Raw genomic sequence first — 15,648 nt, forward strand, 5'->3', positions numbered from 1 at the left:
CGCTCGGATGCCTCATCGTGGCCGTGAGCTTCGCCGCGCTGGCGCTTACCACCTCGGCCCGCGTCCGCCACTCCTGTCCGTTCTGGGCCGGCTTTTCGGTAAGTGTCTTCGGTCGGGCGCGGGGCGGGTGCTTCGGACCCCGGGGTTGTAGCCCGCCCGGGACCGCACCGAGGGCGCCAAGTTCGGGGTGCGAACGCCCGGGGCCGAGCTGCTGCAGCGCGGGGTGCAGTTCAGAAAACTCCGGGCTGAATAACTCCGGGGACCTTACTTACCGCTCTCGCAGCATCGCTTTCCCTTTCCTAGAGCGCTGATCCTCGAGTTACTTTTCTTGGAGGAAAGCGAAGCCGGGTACCCTCCCTCGGCCGGGTGAGGCTGGGCAGCGCGCGCGCGTCGGGCGGAGGTCGGACTCGGTGCGGACCCAGCAGCCAAGAGGCCCTGACCGAGGCGGGGAGGTGGGGTCCGAACCCGGTGTGCAGCTGCGACTCCGCGCGCGTCTGGGCTTCGCGGCGGCCCGAGCTAGGGGCTGGGGGGCGCAGGCACGTCCCGTCCGGCTGCGGGTCAGTCCGGGCGCGGAGAACGGCCGCTCCCCCTGCGGCCATTCAAAGACTTGGCGTTGGGGATTTCGCGTTTCCCGCGTGTGTCTGGAACGCGGTGCTGTGTGGGCGGCGGGACTGGGCAGGCGACCCGAAGCCGGCGTCCGGGGGCGTGTTTTCTGAGCTCCAGACCTCCACGGTGACCGATTTTCAGGCTGTTGACCCCAAATTAGAGAAGACAGTGACTAAGAAGCCTCCGCGGAAGAAAGCCACCAGGAGAGCTATTTTAAGGAAGTGATTGTCACCAAGAGTTAATTGGGGGTGGGGTGGCATTTTATAGCCTTTTGATGAAAGTTGTGTTTTCTTTATATTAGTAAAGAATGGACTTACAGAAATGGAAAACATACACGCAGGGCATTTGTCCAGAGAAGCACTTGTTCTGAGAACTCTGGACATCTGTAACTACATTTGGTTTATGGTGCTGGAGTACATTTTAGAGGCTTAAGCTATAAACTCGGTTGTGTTTTAATTCCATCTCCAGAAATCCAAACTAAGCCTTTGTAATGAACTTTTGGTATTTGTTCTTGAATGTTGAAATTTAACAATTCTATTCAGCTTCGCTTTTCTCGTGTTGTTGCTCTTTTGTAATGGCCTCTGTTCTCCAAGTCCATGCATGGTTTTTAAAAGGGGATCTGAGTAAAACTGTGCAACACCCTGATCGATACAGGTGTGGTCCTTCATCCTAATGGGGGTATTAATTTTCAAAGCTTATTTCAAACCACGGCTGAGTCTTGGAGAGCTGATTAGGAACAACAGTATGTGTGGCCACAGCTCAGAGTGTTGAAATTAAAGAGAGGAGGTTGGAGGCAGGAATCAGAGAGCCATGACTCAAACGGACCACTATATATAGTTTTCACACATCTGTTGCTCAGTTTTTAGCATTATTTAATATGCATTATTTTCATGTCGTCTGTTTTGTGGGCACTGATGTTTATGTCTGCTGCAACCAGCCTACAGGTGGCAGACTGGTAAATTAGCTTCACTTCCTGGCTCCTCCCTGAGCCTCCCTTTCTCCCATTTAGCCTTAGCTATGATTTGGTACTCCCAAAGGGCATTGAAAAAGAGCTGCATTTTGAGAATAAACCCAAAAAGGAAAACATTACCTGGACACGGTGGTAAAACTATTTATGTGAAAAATGCACACTCCACTTTAGTCTAAAGAGGCAAATAAGTATGTAAAACAGTAATTCACTTTGCATTTCCGGTGTTATTCCTTTCAGTGATTACAACCTATCCATTTTAACTTCCCACAATTCAGAGTGGTTCCGCAAATGTCTCTATGTGCAGGCATTTCTCTGGGTTCTGGGAACAACAATGTACACAACAAACTCTGCCTACATTTTTGAGATCTTAAAGTAACCTCTGCCCTGCATCTATCTGCTGCCGTACCCTCTCACATCCACGTTCTCATTGCCTTGTTTTCTTTCTTCAAACTTAATCTGCTACAAGCACCATTAAAATTCTTTTAATACAGTGTATACCACTTTTCATGTATTGCCTCTGTCCTTTGCAGAAATGATGGTTGGTTCTAGCTATGCTGGGACAGGTTTGCATGTTAGCGTGGCTGTGAGTGGTTAACATTGACCCCTCACCTTATGTATGCCTGTCTCCTGAGACCTGGAGCCTTCCCTGCAATGGTATTTTTCATTTAAGCGCAGTGACTAGGGTGTCTGACTTTATACTCAAATTGGCTCTGCGGGGTTAGGGCTCCGTAGCAATCTCTAGATTTCTAGGCCTTCTCTGTGGTTTGCACGTGGTGAAGAATCACTGTAAAAATACATTGCCTCTATTGAAGAAAAAATAATGCATCAGAAAAAAGAGCTCACATTTTTTGAGCACATACTGTGTGCCAGATGTTAAAGTCGAGTGTCTTACATGGTGTGCTGTCATGTAAGTCTGTAGCCCTCAGTGCTCGTGTTCTAGTGTAGTTCCCTCCACTTGAATTTGGACCGGGCTTCTGTCTTGCCTTAGCCAGTAGAATCCTGATAACTGAGGCAGTCTCAGTGCTGGTCCTGAGCTGTAAGGAGTCTGGGCAGCCTCTGCCGAGCATGCTGAGTTGAAGGGATTAAGTCACTTGCTGTGTTAGTCGGGGTTCTGCAGAGAAAGAACTGAGAGCTTGCTCATTCATTCACTTGAGGAACTGGCTGACATGGAAACCTAGAAGTCCCATAATCTTGCCATAAAGGAGAGCCGGTTGTATAATTCACTCTGGATCCAAAGGGCCAGGAATCGGGGGTCAGTGGTCTAATTCCTGGTGTGAGTCTGGACGTCTGAGAACCAGGAGTGCTGGTATCTAAGGGCAGGAGAAGATGATGTCCCAGCTCAGTCAGAGAATGTGAAATCACCCTTCCTCTGTCTTTTTTTGTTCTCTTCTGGCCCTCAAAGGATCGGATGATGCCTGCCCATCTTGGTGAGGGCCATCTTTACTCAGCTGACTGATGCAAATGCTAATCTCTCCTACACACACACACACACACACACACACACACACACACACAGGTTTTACCAGCTATCTGGGCATCCTCTAGCCCAGTCATGTGGATGCATAAAATTAACCTGCTTAAGGTTACCCAGCTAAGAAGTGGCCACTGTTGAGTTTGAACTTAGTTATTTTGAAGTTAGAGGCCATACTTCCAGCCCTTAGATCTAAACTGTGCCCCTGCCCCAGGCAGAGGCAGAGGCAGAGGGGATGAACTAAAGCACCATGGTGACGAGTCAAAGGTAAAGCTCCTCCAGGACGTCACACCTGTTTCTTAGGAAAAACACAAGACATGCATGCAAAGGTGAAGATTCAAGAAAAATTTGGAGAGGCATCTCATTTGGGATGGATATGTAAGATTTAGGGGGCACTTTGACAAAGGTGGAGGTAGGCAGGGGGGCACCTGGTGTATCAGTCACTTGCAGACCACCTTCAAATGGCATTCATGCTCTGGGTCCCTGCTACCCAGCTGGGCGTTGGGAGGTGGACTGACTCCCTCGCGGATGAATGCGCAGCCCATTTTGAGAGCTGATGATGTGTTAAGAACAGTTTTGAAAACTCACAGAGCAAGGTTGTGAATAGTTTTAGCAGGGCAGCCCCATTATGTTCCTTTAAAAATTTTGTAAGGCCCAGTACATCAGAGACAAATTCACAGTGTGAATTGTCCATGTTACTGGTTACATAGTTGATAAGGACATAGTCATTGGGAGCTGACTGTGGGACTGAGTATGTATGTGTGTATGTATATATTTTTTTCTGTAAAAGCAACACTGTTGGATTTTTTTATACCCCAAAGGCAATATATACTTGTTGCAGTAATTGAAACAAAGAAGTATAACAACAACATAAAAAATGACAACAGTCTATCCCAATTCTATACCCACAAGAAGCTGTTATCAGTGTTGGGTAATGTTCCATGCTTTCCTTTACAATCACAAAAGTGTGAGAATTTATGTATATTTGTGGAATGTTTCTTTTCTTTTAGAAAAACTTTATGAAAGGATTATACCATACACCCTTCTCTGTGCCTTTTTAAGTCTACTATATACTAAATATCCCCAGCCATAACCTATTATTATTATTACCTCATTATTTGTAATGACTATGTTGGAGTCCATAATATGCATTATTATAATTTATTCTGTTCTCTTCCTCTTGGGGATATTTTGGTTGTAGCAGTTCTCTGTCTCTACAAACATTGCTGCATATTTGACGTTAGATGCCAGTCCTTGTTTTTTTGAGCATAAATTCCCCAAAGTGGAATTGCTGGTCAAAGGGTATTCAAATTTAGAATTGAAGATTGTAGTCATGCCTCTCCACAGAAGCATTTTATAAGCGTGTCCTTTGCCACCCTCCCCCAGTGCAGGATGTTACAAATACAGGATTTGTATTTACCCAATGGGAGAAAAAAGAAATTTCCTAGTTTTCATTTGATCTGCATTTCCATGGTTACTTTATTATATGCAAGTATTTTCTTGCAATATCTTCACTTCTCATTTGGCTTAATGTTTAGCATCTTTTGCCATATAGAAAATTTAAGGACTTTTTATGTAGTTAAATCTGTTCATTTTCTCTTTTACAGTTTCAGGGTTCTTTTCTCTGAGTTAAAAGGGTCATCATTACAGGGATCACACAGATATTTCTTTTCAACTTCCTTCTAATGTTTTCATTTCATTTTTTTTACATTCAAATTTTAACTCATCCAGAATTGATTTTGCATATGGTATGAAAAAAGGGCCTAACTTTATTTGCTTTCAGGCACATTTTCTATATGGCTCTGTTTTAGGGCTCTATGCAGTTTACTTTCTTAATGCTGCATCATTATTTTGATTATTGTAACTTCTTGTGAATTTCATTATCTGGTAAGGCCTGAGCCTCTACACTCTTTGCTTTTTCAAAAGTTCCTTGGCTGTTCTTCCATATGAACTTTAAAATATCTGTGTCTATTGTTTCTTTTTAGGATGTCTTTACTTCACCTCTGTTCCTGAAGGGCGTTTTCACTAGGTATAGAATTCTGGGCTGGCAATTCTTTCCTTTCAGGCTTTAAAAATATCCCAGTTCCTTAAAAAAAAAAAAATCCCAATTCCTGCTGTCCTCCATGTTTTCTGATAGAAATCCATAGTGATTTAAATTGTCATTGCCAAGAAGGTGATGGACATTTTCTCTTATCACCTCCATTCTGCCATTAAACTCATCCAGTGAGTTTTTGTTTTATTTATTATCTTTTCACTTGAAAAATTCCATTTGGTTCTTCTTCATATCTCCTGTTCCCCACCCTCTTACTTTTGTGTAGTTTCTTATTCATTTCCAAAATAGTGACCCTTACTCACTGGAGCCTTTTTATTATCCTTGCTTTAAAGTCTTTTTGCTTCAGCATTCCAAAGTCTGTCCTTGTTTTCCCATGGAAGTTGACATTTTTCCTGAATCTTTGCCTATTGAGTAACTTTGGGTTGTGTCCTGGACATATTAAATATTATGTTGTGAGTCTCTGGATATTGTTTGGATCCTAAGGAGACTGTTGGTGGTTTTGTTTAAGCAGGCTGTCTATCCACTTGAATTTAGACCACAAGTTCTGACCAGCTCATTATGGGTTGTGGCTCTGATGTCAGTTCATTTTTCAGAATCTCTGGAGTCCTATTCAGATCTGTCCGGCACATGTGCCGCTCAGTGGCCAATCTGGCGCTAGGATAGTGATCTGTCCTGTAGATCTGTTCCCAAAGTTTGTGTTTTCTGTTTAGGGTAGTATGTACACACGCATGCCTTGGGGATGAGTCCCTGAGTTTATAATAAACAAACTTCAAGGATCTCTTTCCCTGGCCCCTCCTTCTCTGTGATCTGGGTGTCTTCTGTGTCCCTGGAGCTTCCCTTTCCCAGTCCTCCAAGGAGGCTAGGGCTTTACCTTGCTTTGCTGCATAATTCCTGTGCCCACACTTGGCTAAGGGTCTAGAAGTAGAAGCACAGATAGAGAATCAGCAACAAGGCTTTGCCTTGTCTTCTTGGGACAAAGCTCCTGCATTCAGAGGGAAGATTCTTCTATGCCTTGCCTGCTGTTGTCGCTGCTATGGTATTGCCTGGGGACTGGGGTGTGAGAGAAAGAAGAGAGAGAAATCCAAAAGAGAAAACAATGAAGGGATTGGCTTACTCTTTTATGGCATTGGGAAGCCTATTTCCAAATCCTTGAGCCAGAACTAGAGGACTTCTGGGCTCTTTCTGTCTCCATGAGTGCTCAATTTAGGGTTTCAGGCTGTGTGTTGAGCTTTGGCTGGGGGAGACCGAAGAGGGAAACATGATAAAGTACTAGCAATTTGATGGTACTTTGAATTAGATTCAAAGTTGTTCCCCAGTTCACCTGCTATTTTATTTTTCAGAGTTTTCAAGCTGTTTATTCTATGCATTCTGTTAGGTCTTATAGCTGTAGCCAGTGGGAGACACACAGTAAGGTGTGCTTGCTGACTGTGCCTGGAACAGAACCTCAGTGTTTTTAATATGCTTACTATTTGAACCAAACATCCTGTATTCAGATAATTGTTCTTTTTAAAAGTCTACAGGCACACAGTTTTGCATTTGCAAGAACTCTGGGAATATTGTAACCATGAGGAGTTTACTAAGAAATGAGCTTCAGAAAACCGTAAGATGATTGGCAAAGATTTTAATAAATTCCAGGGATGAACTACATTCAGCTGTAAAACTAAAACATAACGGGGGCACCTGGGTGGCTCAGTCAGGTAAGCTTTGACTCTCGGTTTCTGCTCAGGTCGTAATCTCACGGTTTTATGAGTTCTATCCCTGTTTCCGGCTCTGTGCTGACAGCGCAGAGCCTGCTTGGGATTCTCTCTCTCTCTCTCTCTCTCTCTCTCCCCCCCTCTCCCTCTCCCTCTCTCTCTCTCTGCCCGTCTCCTGCTCATGCTGTCTCTATCTCTCTCAAAAATAAATAAATAAACTTAAATTTAAAAAAAAGAACATGACATTAGGGGGCAAATTAATGCATAAATGTTATGTGCTCTGTTATATAGAATTATACAGGTAAAAAAATATATGGTAGGAGATGAGGGGAAAGTAAAGGGAAAGTAGAATACGCTCCTTGTCATATTGGCTAAAGTAACTAGGACTAGAAAATGTCTCTTGAGGCCGACAAAGCAAGTAGGAGAAGGTTAAATTTATTAAAGACTATAACAATCAGCACCAAATTAATACTGGAGACTAAAGCTGATCGTTTGAGAAGAGCAAGGGAGGGAGGAAGAAGCATTTACTAGCTACTTGCGTTATTGCTCATAGCAATGAGGTCAAAATATTTAAAGAAGAGGTTTCTGAGGGCATGATACAAGGTACTAATGTAAAAGTAGTAATGAGAACTTACATCCTTCTTACCTACCTGAAGAACTGCAGAGAGAGAAAACGAGCAAGCAGAAACTACAAGCCTACATGCCGAAAGACTTTGTGTATGTGTGTAGGTGTTTTAAATGTAAGGTTAAAAAAACCTGCCAAAACTGATGCCAGATATATAGACTGTATTAATATATGTAAATGGGTTAATTAACCTAGTTAAAAACCTTTTTCAGGTTGACTAACAAAGCAAGATCCAGAGATAGACCTAAACATAAAAACAAAGTTGGAAATGCTAAAAATAAAAAAAGACTAGAAAAGATATACCAGCAATTTCAAATAAAGAGAGAGCAGGTGGATAGTCAAGGTGCAGTTCACCTATTCCTGCTTATTCATGATATAGTATAAAGCTATCTTCATATTTTGCTTCTCATGATGAACATTTTGACAGTGCTTACTGCTCCTTTACAGAGAAAACTATTTCTTTCTTTAATTTAGAAATGTTTTTATTCTGTTTATTTTACTTACTTATTTTTTCAACTCATTATTTTAAAGTTTATTTATTTATTTTGAGAGAGAGTGTGCATGCACGTGTGCATGAGCACGAGTAGGGGAGCGACAGAGAGAGAGGGAGAGAGATAATCTCAAGCAGGGGTGTGAACCCATGAACTGTGAGATCATGACTTGAGCCAAAATCCAGAGTTGGGTGCTTAACCAACTGAACCACCCAGGTGCCCCCTCTTTATTTTTAAGAGAGAGAGCGTGAGCAAGGAGAGGGGCAGAGGGAGAGAGAGAGAGAGAGAGACAGAGAGGGAGAGACACAGAGAGAGAGAGAGAGAGAGAGAGAGACAGAGAGAGAGAATCCCAAGCAGGCTCCATGCTCCATGCTCAGCAAGGAGCCCAGTGTGGGGCATGATCCCACAACTGTGGGATAGGACCTGAGCTGGAATTAAGATTGGATCCCCAACCAACTGAGGCACACAGGCACCGCTTACTTATTCTACTTTTAAAAAAATTTTTGCTTATTTTTGAGAGAGAGAGACAAAATGTGAACAAGGGAAGGGCAGAGAGAGAGGAAGACATGGAATCCGAAGCAGGCTCCAGGCTCTTAGCTGTCAGCACAGAACCTAACATGGGGCTTGAACTCATGAATTGCGAGATCATGACCTGAGCTAGAGTCGGAAGCTTAACCAACTGAGCCACCCAGGTGTCCCATTACCTATTCTATTTTTAAGTAACTTTGGGTCTTCCATATCTACATTCATATTACCTATAAATAATTTATTTCTTCATGTCCAGTATTTTTCATATTTTAATATTTTTTTCTATTTCTTATTTCTTTTACTTATTGCATTGATTGAAACCATAATAATGTCAAAGGATAGCGTGAAAGGAAACATCGATGTCTTGTTTTTTATCTGAGTGGGAATGGCTTTCATCTCATTGCTTTAGGCCAATGTTTGATTTTATTTCTTAGTAGTTAGGTAAGTTTGATTACTTAAATTTTGCTACAATTTTAAATTGTGGAGAAGCTCCAAGAACAGCCCAAAGACTCCCATGCCCTTAATATAGGGTATGTTAATAATTCACCAATTATTAACATTTTTTTGCCTCATTAGCTTTATCATTTGCAGATGCCCAAACTTCTGATTGACCAATGAATTCATCAGTAGTGCGTCTATCTACATATTTTTTTCTGAATCACTTGCAAGTACGTTGCAGACCCTATGCCTCTTTTTCCCTAAATACTTCAGTCTTTCCTTGTAAGGGCGTAATGTACACAGGGGGTGATAATAAAGTCAGGAAATGAATGGTGACACAACACCGTTATCTACAGTCCATATTCAAATTTTGCCAATGTCCCCAAAGTGTTGCTTATAAATATTTCTCTTGCCTGCTCTCTAGTCTAGCATTCACATTAGGAATTTAAAAGTCATATTTAGGTACTTAACTTCTGTTTAGAAACCTTATAAAGAATGACTGATTGCTGAATTTTTCAGATATTTTCAGTTGTGTATTGATATCATCCCTTGGCTTTTCTCGTTCAGTAATTGATATGCTGAAATATGTTGATAAATTTCCTAACATTGAATTATCCTTGGATTTCTGGAATAATCCTTATCACTTATTCTCTTAACATAGTATTGGAATCCATGTGCTAATGTATTAAGATGTTTGCTTCCATAATTACGTATAAAGGTGGGCTGGAGTTTGTGTGTTCATGCATGTTCACTAGCATACACTATATTAAGTTTTGTTAAGTTGTGCTGGCTTTGTAAAATAAATTGGTGAGCTTTCTAGATTTGTCTGTGGATTAGCATGGGAAAGGGCTGCTCTTTAGTTAGCTGATCTGTAAAGCCTATTGCTTATTTTAAGTGATAGGTTAAGAGCCATTAATTGTCTTACACATTGGTCTATTCAAATTGTCTTCTCAGCAAATTTTGGCTTTTGGTTTTATTTATTTATTTTTCTACTTGAAAATTGTCACTTGCTGTTTATTATAATAATTTCTAGTTCAATAGGTTCCACTTTTTGTCCTTATTACATTCCTCCTCTATTTTGTTTTATTTGTGTATAGGTATATGTGTAGTATACAGATTTATTTTTTTAATGTTTATTTACTTTGAGACAGACAGCACAAGAGGGGGAGGGGCGGAGAGAGGGTGGTGGGGAGGGGGGAGAGAGAGAGAGAGAGAGAGAGACAGAGAATCCCAAGCAGGCTCTCCACTGTCAGTGCAGACCCCCATGTGGGCTTCTATCTCAAGATCATGAGATCATGACCTGAGCCAAAATCAAGAGTTGGATGCTTAATTGACTGAGCCACCGAGGTGGCTCACAGATTTCTGTAGTGTTCTCCCACTTACGTTCATTTTTAGATGTTTATAATTTTAGTCTTAATTTTTATTTTAATCCTGGGGTTCTGTAAAAGAGCTTTTCTTAATTAGCAGATAGTCTTTTTTGAGAGGTGGAGGTTGGGTGTCATTGTTTTGTTACTGATTTCTTGTTTTACTTAACGATAGTCAATGAGGCTTGCCAAGTTTCTTTTTGTAATTTAGCAGTTTTAAAAATCATCAGTACACTGTTACTTTTTTCAAAGTTAAACCTTTTACTTTTTTTTGGTCTGTGTGATTTGTCACATTGTTTGATAGGTGTGTCAAAGTTATCCCTTGTTTTATGTTTTGAATTCTTGTGTTTCTGTGTCTTTGCTTTATGTTTTTTATTTTATTTATTTTTGAGAGAGAAGGTGTGAGCATGCCTGCATGGGCCTGAGTTGGGGAGGGACAGAGAGAGAGAGAGAGGGGAAACTGAGAATCTGAAGCGGGCTCTGCGTTGACAGCTGCAAACTGGGTCTGGGGCTTGAACTCATAAACTGCAAGAACGTGACCTGAACTGAAGTCAGATGCTCAACTGACTGAGTAACCCAGATGCCCCCATTGCTTTATGTTTTTTTACCTTGATGTTGTATTGTGTATAAATGTTTATGACTATGCCTTATTTATTAATAATACCTTTCATCATAATGTGGTATACATATTTGTTGTGAGCTTTTGGTATTGGATTCCACTTTATCTGATATTAGTATCACCACTCCTGCCTTAAAAAAATTACTACAACATTAAAGACTTCTATTGTCCTTGTAATTTTTGTAGTCAACACTTTTTTTTTTTTTTTTGATACACATAGTTATCAGTTTCTTTGGCTTACAGTTGCTTCTTATATCTTGTTACTTTCTTGGGGCTTAAATTTCTTTAGTCAAAGTTGTCTTAAGCAATTCTTTCAGTGAAGGTTTGTGAGTGTTTGAAAAAATTCTCAATTTCACTCTATCTTTTGAAAGATTGTTTATCTGGGTGTAAAATTCTAGGTTGACAGTTATTTTTTTCTCAGTATTTTGAGGATATCTTCTAGCCTCTGATTTTGTAGAAATACTGTTCTTACCATCAACTTGTAAAATATCTTCCTTTTCTTGGGTTGCTTTTGAGGTCATCTTCTTGACCTGGGGCACCTGGGTGGCTCAGTCGGTTGAGCATCTGACTTCAGCTCAGGTCATGATCTCATGGTCTGTGAGTTTGAGCCCCGCATTAAATGGCTCTGTGCTGACAGCTCAAAGCTTGGAGCTGCTTCAGATTCTGTGTCTCCTTTTCACTCTGTCTCACCCCTGCTCGTGCTCTCTCTCTCTCTCAAAAATAAATAAACATTAAAAAAATTTAAAGTTATCTTCTTGACTTGATGGTCTGCAGTTTCAGTGAATGTAGATTTATGGCATGAATGCTGTTCTAGAGTTAAGCCGTTTGAATCAGAAGATTGATATGTCTTTCCATACATATCCTGGACTTCCTTCTATCTTGCCAGTTCCTTTTCCTCTTGTTCAGATTGTCTGACTCTTTCTGTGCTGCATTCTGAATAACTTCCTCATGTTTCTTCCATTTCATGAGCTCTATTTTTAGCCGTTTCTTATCAGCTGTTGAACCTGCTCTTTGAGTTTCTGATCTCAATGACTATGTTTTTATTTCTAAAGCTTCTATTTTACTCTTTTCTAAATCTGCGTTTTCTTCTGTCATAGTAGTTGGTTCTTAAGGTCTTGATTCTCTCTTTAATGTCTGTAATAAGTTTGCCAGAAGTCCCTTACCAGAAGTCCTGTGGACTACTCCTGTGTGCTATCTGCTCATGGGCAGGGGATGTGGTTTCTTGTATATTTTGTAATAGTGTTTTGTAGGGGCCAGAGGGGTTAAGCACATCCTCAGTGGCCTTTTGTTGTGGAATCCTCATATGGTCTGAAATAAGCATTCATTCCTTTAGAGAGGCTTTGAAAAACTTTTGTTAGGTGCCAGATATCACCATCCTGGGACCAATTTCTGCTAATTCATTTGCTTGAGAGTTCCTACCTCGTGGTTGCTAGGAATTTATTGAGCGTTCATTCTTTGAGCCTTATGCTTTGATTTTAGTTCTGGTTTTCCCTACCTCTTGTGGACCAGAGGTCCTGACTTTCCTTCCAGCTCAGGCATTAGCTAAGCCCCTGGCCATCATAGCTGCCACTCCCCATCCTCTACTCCTAGATGCACCCAACATGAAATGTTTCACTGCTGCCTGTTCAGTCCTTCTAGCTGTCAGAGGTGGGAAGGTCCCTGTGTCAACAGAGGCTGCCATCTTGCCTTAATTGGAAGCTGATCTCTTTCTAAAACTTCTTTTTCTGTGTGCCGCTTATAAATAGAACACAGCTGGACTTTGATTTTGAATCTAACCTGTAAATCCTTGTGGTCTGATACAGGGAATTTAAGGCGTTCCCATTTATTATGATAAGTGATGCATTTAGTTTTATTCCTTTTGACTTAATTTATTATACATTGTCATTTTCTGTTTTTTTTTCTCTTCCTTTTGCTGGCCTGAGCAAGTCGATTTTTTAAAAAATATTTATTTTTAAAAATTGTAAAATATACATCACATAAAGTTTACCATGTTAGCCATTTAAAAGTGTATCTTTCTGTGCCATTAAGAGCCTTCCCATTGTCATACAGTTGTCACCGCCCATGTCTAGAGCTTCTGCCCATTCATGAAACACTAACTCCTCATTCTCTTCTCCCCCAGCCCCTGGCAACCACCATTCTGCTTTTGTGTCTCTATGAATTTGCCTATTCCATGTGCCTCATGTATGTGGAATCATATAATATTTGTCTTTTTTGCTATTGGCTTATTTTGCTCAACCTCTACAAGGTTCATTCATGGGGTAGCACGTATCAGAATTTCCTTCCTTTTTAAAGCTGAACAATATTCTGTTGTGTGTATGTACCACATGCTGCTTATCCATTCACCCATCAGTGGACACTTGGTTTGTTTCTATGTTTTGGCTACTGTGAATAATGCTGTGTATGTAGCTGTATAAATATCTGCTCTCAGGTTGACTTTTATGCCATTTTCCAACACTTCTCTCCTCTGCCTCTCCATTCTTCAGGTGGTTATATTTTTATCTTGGACAATCTATTTCTTTCTTTCTTTTTTAATAAATTTTTAAATGTTTATTTCTTTTTAAGAGAAATAGAGACAGAGCACAAGACGGGGAAGGGCAGAGAGAGAGAGGGAGACACAAAGTCCAAAGCAGGCTTCAGGCTCTGAGCTGTCAGCACAAAGCCCGACGTGGATCTCAAACTTACACACTGCGAGATCATGACCTGAACTGAAGTCGGACGTCCAACCAACTGAGCTACCCAGACGCCCCTCTTTCTTTTTTTAATAAATTAAGTTTATTTATTTATTTTGAGAGAGAGAGAGAGCACACAGTGGGGAAAGGGCAGAGAGAGAGAGAGGGAGAAGAGCCATGCACAGTGCAGAGCCTGATGCAGGGCTCAAACTCGTGAACCATGAGATCATGACCTAAGCCAAAGTCAGATGCTTAACCGACCCAGCTGCCACTTGGATAGTCTATTTCAATCTGAATTTTCTAATAGCACACCAAATTAAGTGAATGATATGATCACTATCCTTTTCATTCAAGCCAGTTTCTTCACCCCTTCCCACCTCTCAGTTCCACCAGCTCCTGCCCCCTGACCAGTAGTCAGAAGCCTCCAAAACCTTTCTCTGTCCCTGGTTCAGTTTGAAAGGCTAGTTCAAAAGGAAATGGATTTTGAACATTACACAGCGTACACACTTTGAACGTGTGAGGGAGAATGTTTTTTGCTTCCTGTCAGTCTTTTACTGGGGAATTTGAAATTTGAATCTTGAAAAGGTCAAAAAGTACTGTATCCTATGGTTTTATTGAAGAGTAAAGAAAATGTAATAAAACGCTTGATGGTTTCCTAGACTATTTTGTTGCTCATATTTGCTGATGAGTTCAAACCATGTGTGAGGTGCTTTGCCCTTCCAGAACTGGTGTCAGGGTGACAGCAACAGAAGGAGAATGTTGACAGACATAGCAAAAGCTAGGACAGGGCTTCCTTTCAGCCCCCCGCACCCCACCCTGCTTGGTTCTCCACAGGCACCTGCTGCTGAGAACATTGCCCATTGAAGGGAGGACTTCACAGTCATTGGAGAAACCTCTGTATCTTTCTCACTGAGGTGGTCTGTGTACTGGCTCCTGCTAGCGTTTCTGGAGGCTCTATGGAGTGCCTGCCCATGTGCTTACCTGGAGTAGCCAGGTGTGATTTCCTTTTTTAAATGTTTGTTTGTTTGTTTATTTATATTTATGTTTAATTTTTTTACATTTATTTATTTTTGAGAGACAGATTGAGACAGAGCATGAGTGGAGGAGGGACAGAGAGAGAATGAGACACAAAATGCGGAGCAGGCTCCAGGCTCTGAGCTGTCAGCATGGAGCCGGATGCGGGGCTCGAACTCACAAATCCTGAGATCATGACCTAAGCCAAAGTCAGACGCTTAACTGACTGAGCCACCCAGGTGTCCTGACCAGGAGTGATTTCTAGTAAAGGTCTGATTTCTAGATCCACCATCCTGGCCATGCATAGTTTCTGGCTACCTGAATTCTCTTTCTGCATTTAGGCACTTAAACTGACCTGACCAAATGTTAATAACATGTTTGGAATTGTAGTTTCAGTTTATTATCATGGCCTGCTTTTATCTCCTCTACACCTAACTGTTGATGAAAACATTGTATTTTATTTAACTGGTATAGTAGTGAAGTGGACGGTGATTTAAGGAGCCTACAGGATTTGGGGATACTGGCATTTTTGAGAAAGGGGGAGGTGTCCAGTCAAGTATTCAGGGCCTGGCAAATGTAAAAAAATGACTTCTTTTGTATCAGCAGCTACTAGAGCCTGTTACACAGTTATCTACCACCTAGGCATGCAGTTGAATTGTTGTAAAATAAGTCCTTAAGATTCAAGCACATTCTTTTATAGAGAAAATGTAGAAAATTTGGAATTAATGAGAAAGTAAATTTTTAGTTGAAATATGCTGAGGTTATCTAATTATATGTGAAGTGTTGGCTTGTCATTCATGATGAGAAATTATAGATAATGGCTTTAATAGTGAACATGGATGGTGATTTTGAAATAGATATTTGGAACCCTCAGCAAAATTTGAAAGGACTATGATAATGACATCTACTTAACATGTTAATAAGCAACATAGCCACAATGAGCATATACTCATCAGAAACATCTAATTTAAAAAGAAAAACAGCAACCTAGAAAGTTCTTTTTAGCTATTCACAAAGGGACACTACATTTTTAGAAACTGATTTTTGACCCAGTCTCAGAAAAAGGAAAAGAAACAACATGGCATCTTCTTTTCACCTGCCAGTTT

General features: G+C 41.0%; 1 protein-coding gene across 1 annotated transcript in view; it reads left to right on the forward strand.

The window, feature by feature from the left end:
- Positions 1 to 23: 23 nt before the first annotated feature.
- Positions 24 to 15,648, forward strand: part of ENTREP2 (endosomal transmembrane epsin interactor 2) — a 448,581-nt gene continuing 432,956 nt past the window's right edge. The window contains exon 1 of the mRNA XM_077762351.1: positions 24 to 98. The gene's annotated coding sequence lies outside the window, so the exon portion shown is untranslated. The remainder of the gene's footprint in view (positions 99 to 15,648) is intronic.

This window comes from Crocuta crocuta, unplaced genomic scaffold (assembly GCF_008692635.1).
Source record: "Crocuta crocuta isolate KB4526 unplaced genomic scaffold, BGI_CrCroc_1.0 scaffold93, whole genome shotgun sequence".
Lineage (NCBI taxonomy): Eukaryota > Metazoa > Chordata > Mammalia > Carnivora > Hyaenidae > Crocuta > Crocuta crocuta.